Raw genomic sequence first — 6,000 nt, forward strand, 5'->3', positions numbered from 1 at the left:
CCCCCGTCCCCCTCCTGAGCTCCCACGCTTGGCTGGGCAGCTCCCATTTGGCTTTCCCTACCCAGCCCTCTTTTGGGGTCGCACGTCCTCAGAAGAGAAGGAGGGTGGAAGAAACCTCTGCCGGAGCCCTGCCTTGGTCCCCTTCTCATGAAGAGGATGTCCTCCTCATGAAGAGGAGATCCCCTCCTCTTCATGAAGGCTATGGCGTCAAAAGACCAAGGCATGCCTGGTTACCAGATGGACTCTGAACCCTACTGCATATTTACCAGGCGCATAAGGAAGAGTTGTTGCACACTAAATATTTGCTCTCTGCTGCTGAACCTCTCTGGGCTCGGATATGTTCCAGGAGTGTTAGTCAGGGCTGCCCGCTGGAGTATTGAAAGGGCATGTGGCTTGTTATTTTAAAAATGCAGCCAGATTGAAAGAAAATTTAATTACCACAGATTTCCACTAATTTAAAATCTTCCCCTTGGAAGTCTAAATGTCACCCATGCTGGCAGAAAGATGCGGGGCTTTTCCAGGCCTCCATAACTTTAATTTCCTCTTCAGGTCAGGACAAGGAAGGCAGCGTGTGGGAAATCACCTCCCGTTACAGCAGATTGTGGTACTAGAGAGCTGGCTTGGTCAGGAAGGATGCACTCTCACATGAGGAGTCCCCCGGGAGCACCACCGGGAACTCTCCCAGGAACAGAAGGGAATTTTTTTTGTGAAACTGGCATTTCCACCGCCAAAATTGGAAGCCAGAAACACCCCAGTGATTCCCCATCCCGACCCAAGGGAAAATTCCCTCCTGAGCTCATATTTCATTTAACCCCCAGAATATAAAATGTACTTACCACAACTGGGGACATTTCTCTTAGTAGCAGTAAACCTGCCTAACACTTTATCTATTTGATCTGAGTGGTAATATAAATACAGCAGATGCAAATGATGCCTTATAAGAGAAAAGAAAATTCCCAGACATTCCTCTCAATCTATACTTCTGTAGGTTCTAAGTTCCCAATACCATGCCTTTTAGCATCTCATAGAGTAAAGACATTTATTTGCTGAATTTTAGCATTTTGCAAATTAAGTTTTGTATGTTTTTTTCCTATTTCCAACAGTGGTTAAAATATCAACTGTGCAGAGAAGGCTGTATGAGGGGGACACCAGAGAGATGAGCCAAAGGATTGAACAGTGAAGATAGAGAAAACTGGAAACAAGTACAGATGGTTGACTGGACAGAAAGCCCCTTTTTTCTGTCCATTTAGACAGTTGCCACCTGGGTTATACCACTGACCGAACCATTTCTGTAAACAGGTTAGACCTTCTCACAGAAGAACTGAAAGGATCCTAAGAGGTCATCTAGTCCAGTTTAATCTGAACCTAGATGGTCCCTGAGAAGCTGTCTAAATCTCCGGTGACAGGGATTGGCAGCCTGAGAGGTCTGTTCTGCTCTCCTACTGTCTTTACGCTAAGAAAATGGTGATGCAGCTGAAAGAGATCTAGACAGCAGGCAAGCTATAAGGGCCTTCTTGTGAGTATTCAACAGCCCAATTGAAATATCTCATTAATTTTGCGTGGCTGCTTTCAGCTGGTCACCTGCACCGTTACAGGTCACCGATGAAGTGAGCGTGGTACAGAGAAGCAGGTCTCCATGCAGGGAGCACATCAGCTTTAAAAGTTGCCATTTGTGCTCAGGCAAAAAGAAACTATGGATTTTATTCTCTGACGCGCTCCCAGTAGCAGTTTATTAGGCAGTTGATACTGCAACGAGAGGGAAAAAAGTTACAGATTTCTGCAAATACTTTTCCTGACTGCAAAAAGTTTAAGTGTAGTTAATAGCAAAAAGATCACTGCAAAACTGTGGAGGCAGAGACCTCAGCAGCTTCTTGTCTTCAGAGGCAACGTCATCTTGTATTCACAAGCTAACAGCAATGATCTATTGTCTAGGAGTTGTAGCTTTGCTGTGGCTTACTATGAATCATAACCGCTTGCCCACTGAGAATAAAGAACAGGGAGAGAATCAGCAGAGAACACAGAAGGACTCTTCCCCTTTATCATTTAGTAATCGCGGCAATCAGAATACCTCCTGCCCTTGCCTAGCATGGTCAAGAAACCGTAATTTATATTTATGAGAGTGTCAGAACAATGCTGACACATTTTATGCGTGAGAACATGGCAATAATTTCGGATTTTATTATCAGGCAAAATATACATGTCAGTAGCTACCTGTCTGCCTTCTGGTTTTGTTTATGCAATCAGAGGAGTTTGAGTGCAGAGAAATGACGAAAGGCTGCCGGGTCAGTGAAATCTCTCAACCACGTGTGAAACAACTGGTTTATAAAACTACTTGCTGTGGAAAATGTCATATATACATAAAGCTATACATAGATTTTTATGCATATGTGTACAAATGGTAAATGTGAGGATTTGTAAAGTACTGACGGGTGTGCATCACCTGAATAAGATGTGCGACTGTCCCAGGGTGTGTGCAGTGTTGCACGTCCAGACACCTGAAGGACGGTCGATGAACTGCTGTATGTAAAATCACAGAATGATGTCCTTTGAGAGGGAGTTCTGGAGATCACCTGGTCCAACCTCCTCCCCAGAGCAGGGTCAAATTTGAAGTTAGATCAGGTTGCTCAGGGTGATGTCCAGGCAAGGTCTGCATACCTCCAAGGATGTCTCCACAGATATGTCTCCGGGCACCTGCGTCAGTGCGTGCCCACTCTCGTAGAGCGTCATTGAGCCTGCCAGTCCTACCAATTTTCCACCCAATTAATCACCCACTTATCCAGGCCTCATTTCACCAATTTGGCTTTGATCATATTATGGGAAACTGTCGAAGATCTTTTAAAGGTCAAAGTACACAACATCCACTGCTCTCCCTCATCCAGAGCCAAGGTGGCAATCAGGTTGGTCAGGGATGTTTTGTCTTTGGTAAATCAATGCTTGATGTCCAGATGACCTTCTTGTCTGTCCTGTGTCTGGACTCAGCTCTCCAGGGCCTGAGGTTAAGCTGACTGGCCTATGGATCTCCTGATCCTGCTTCTGGCCCTGCTTGAAAATGAATGTAACATTTGCTTTTTCCTCATCATCAGAACCCTCCCCCGATGATCGTGACCTTTCAAAGATAATAGACAAAGGTTTCAGGTTGACATTGACCAGCTCTTTCAGCATTCTTGGGTGATCCCATGGGCTTATGCATATCTAATTTGCTTGAGTGGTCCCTAACTTAATTATCTTCTACTGTGGGCGATGCTTCCCTCCCCCAGGCTGTGCTACTTGTGTAGATTAATCTGATGAGAAATGTATTTTCTTTTGCCACAAGTACTCCAAATTATTCTAGTTGAAGCTTTGGCATTGCTTCCACACCCCAACTTTCTAAAGCTTTGTTCTTAACAAAAGCTTCAGTTACTTTTAAAAATGGGATTACATTCAGTCCTTGTTGCTTTTATGCTCTTTGTAGCTTTTGCCCAGCCATCGCATCAGCAAAAGATGTCATGTAGCTGTAATTATTAAAATCTTTTACTCCAACCCAGTGACCTAATATTTGGGGAATTTGCATGAATGAATGGATAAATATGTCTGATTCAGATAATAAACAGATGAAAAAATTTCACCAGATGTATGGAAAACTTCATCATCTAAGTTTAAAATAACAGGTCAAGATAATCTCTGGGTCAGATATAAAGCATCTGCTGGCATCTTTGAACCTTCTGCGTCTTCCCATTGAGTGCCTGGTCTAGAGGGTTATGCGACTCATGTGTCAGGTCTTAAAAACAGAGAGCATAATTTAGTCACTTTATTATCAGCTTATAAAAACATATTGTTTGTTGCTACCAAACCTGAACAGGCAAGACTGAAACCTGATATTTCTTTACACAAGTGTTTCACAGTAGGAGAAAGCTGTGCTAACGTACTGGGCAGATAATGTTGTTGGAAATATTGATGAAGAGATTACTGCCCATAGAGAGCTTTGAGGCCCAGAAGCAGAGAAGAAGCTGGAAGCTCAGGTGCATGCAACTTGGACAAGATCCTGTTGAATAACAGCTCCTACTGACTTGCTAGCAATATTTTCTAAATCACTTTTAGTAGTTTATGCACTTATTAATATATTCATATATGCAGAAATATATAATTTGGAATTTTTGTCAGAGGTTTGAAGATGTTTTCTAACATTATGTAAAAGAAAATTACTTCAGCAGGACAGACTTCACTTGACTCTCAACCAGAGGATTTCAAGGGAGAGATTTGTCCTTTGTGTGATATGAAATTGAAGTGAAGGCCTGAACTTAGTCTCCTGAATTGACTTCTAATTAAAATTTCAGACCTGCCAAATGTGAACACTTTGAAAACAAATTAATGGGAGCTGCAGGAAATGAGACCTCTCTGGTTTGAGGTTTATGGAAGTTTCAAAATTATTTAGAAACTTAATAATAGTTTATAACCTTTAATAACTTAATAGAGCAACTATGTTCTCTATCTTTAAGCAACACAATTTAGAGATGTTAGTCTGAACTACAAATGGTCTAGCAAAGTCCTGTCCCAGAGAGACGGTGTTGTCTGTAGCTAGAGAGAGACTCCATGTGCTGTGCAAGAGGAAACGGATGCTTCGCCATGCCCTGAAACAGCTACGGTTCACTGTACTGTGAAGCCTCCTGTCCAGTTTGCCAGCAATTGTTCCAGGAACCACCACACTCAGCTTTGTTTCACATCTCTTCTGTGCCTCCTTGGTGCACAAACACTAAGTGGGCTGTGGTCTTTGAAGAGAACATGCGTCTTGTCTATGATCGAAGACAGGAGAAGAGGTGGTGAGAGATACACCTTGATAACCCTCATTGACAAGAAGGTTTGCAAGCTTTCCTCCTGAAGTTGTCCCTGATGTTCGGGAGACAGTCCCAGATGACGATATGGCCCATCAGACTGACAATAACCAACACATGCCTTGTGAGGACCTGTCTGAATCCTAAGGCCAAGAGCCGTTCCTGCCTCAGGTCACTCTGCACAGCCCTGGGCAGGCCACTGACATTCATGTTTGTGAAACTGGTGTAGTAATATATATTTTTCACTACTTTGGGTTATATTGTCCAGCCATAAAGCTCTCTGGCTCCCTAGATGCCAAAGTCAAGGAGAACTGCGTCTCCACTGAGAAACAACAACAAAAAAAACCCAGCAACAACAACAAAAGTAGAATAAAAATAAAAAAGGAAAAGTAGTTCTACAAGAATGCCCTAAAACTGTTGCTTAGAAAACCAAAGCATCTTAGTTCACACTTCATTTTAGTGTGAACAAACAAAAAAAATTGAGCTTAATGCCAAGCCTTTATTTGTATATTCCTCTGTCACTCGGGAGACTCTTCCTATGCTGTGCACATCGGGGGGGATCAGTTTTGCCCAATAAGCCTCCTTCAGGCAGCATGCCTCTAGTGCACATGAATAATGGAAAGGAAATAAACTCCAATCTGTGCAGCTTTTTATGAAATACGTATCTTGGAGCCAAAATGCCCAAGCAGCCTGAAATTGCATTGCTTTGGCCCAGAGTTGCACTCAAGTGTTACCCTGCCTTGCCACTCGCTGGCAGAGCACGTTGCAGTGCCTCGCATCCTGCGGGACCTGCTCCAGAGTGTTCAACTATAACGTCTGAAAAATAAAATAAGGGGGAGGCCTGAAAAGCAGATACAGACAGAAGGGTGTCTTTGGAGGCATGGAGTAGCTTATCAGGGAAGCGCAACATGAAAAGCAGGTTAAGCAGGTTATTAAGCAGAAAAGCAGCTTATTAAGATCAATCCATGTCCTTGACTGTTGTTTAAAGATCTGCTCTTTACGCAAGTCTTCAGTGTACTAGGACTGAAGCTCATGAGACGCTCAGAGCCACCAACTCAAAGATGAAATAGGACAAGGTTTTCCATTTTAAGGTGGAAAGAACAACCGCAAACAAAATTGTTGTAACAACAGCATATCTGTGTTTCAATAGATGCCCACAAACACAGAAAAGGATCTGTCATCACTACGGTGT

Source organism: Rissa tridactyla, chromosome 2 (assembly GCF_028500815.1).
Source record: "Rissa tridactyla isolate bRisTri1 chromosome 2, bRisTri1.patW.cur.20221130, whole genome shotgun sequence".
NCBI lineage: Eukaryota > Metazoa > Chordata > Aves > Charadriiformes > Laridae > Rissa > Rissa tridactyla.